Source organism: Lactuca serriola, chromosome 8, assembly GCF_051521515.1.
Source record: "Lactuca serriola cultivar US96UC23 chromosome 8, Lser_US96UC23_V15, whole genome shotgun sequence".
NCBI classification, from domain to species: Eukaryota; Viridiplantae; Streptophyta; class Magnoliopsida; order Asterales; family Asteraceae; genus Lactuca; species Lactuca serriola.
In genome coordinates this window covers 246959314-246960032 of record NC_136415.1, presented here as the reverse complement: position 1 = coordinate 246960032, position 719 = coordinate 246959314, and positions in this window count along the sequence as shown.

Below are 719 nucleotides of genomic sequence, written 5' to 3'. Positions count from 1 at the left end.
AACTCTGAGATTGGAATTATGTTGGGAACATCTCCCGTGAATTTCTACAAATAACACACATGGAAGGTGTTATGAATACCATTTAGTTCTTCGGGCAAATCCAGCTTGTAAGCTTGGTTCCTAATCTTCTGAAGAAATTTAAACGGCCAAATAAACCTTGGACACAACTTCCCTCGTTTCCCGAATCTTATAAGACCCTTCCACAGTGAGACTTTTAGCAAAACCGAATCCCCAACTTTCCGACTGAGAGCATCAGCAACAATATTTGCTTTACCTGGGTGGTAATGTATCTTGCAGTCGTAGTCCTTGAGTAGTTCTAGCCAGCGTCGTTGCCTCATGTTCAACTCCTTCTGATTAAAGAGATACTGGAGACTCTTATGATCAGTGAAGAGCTTGCACTTCGTGCCGTATAGGTAATACCTCCATATCTTTAGAGCGAAAACTACAGCTGTCAACTCCAGATCATGAGTGGGGTAGTTCTTTTCATGCTCTTTCAGTTGTCGAGATGCGTATGCTATCACCTTTTCTCTTTGGGTCAGCACACAACCCAATCCGACTCTAGATGCATCACTATAAACCGTAAAGTCTTCAACTCCATCGGGTAGATAAAGTATCGGTGCTTCACATAACTTCTTCTTTAGCTTCTCGAATGCCTCATCGTGCTTCTCACTCCACGTATACGTAGCTCCTTTGTGGGCCAATGCTGTTAATGGAGCAGC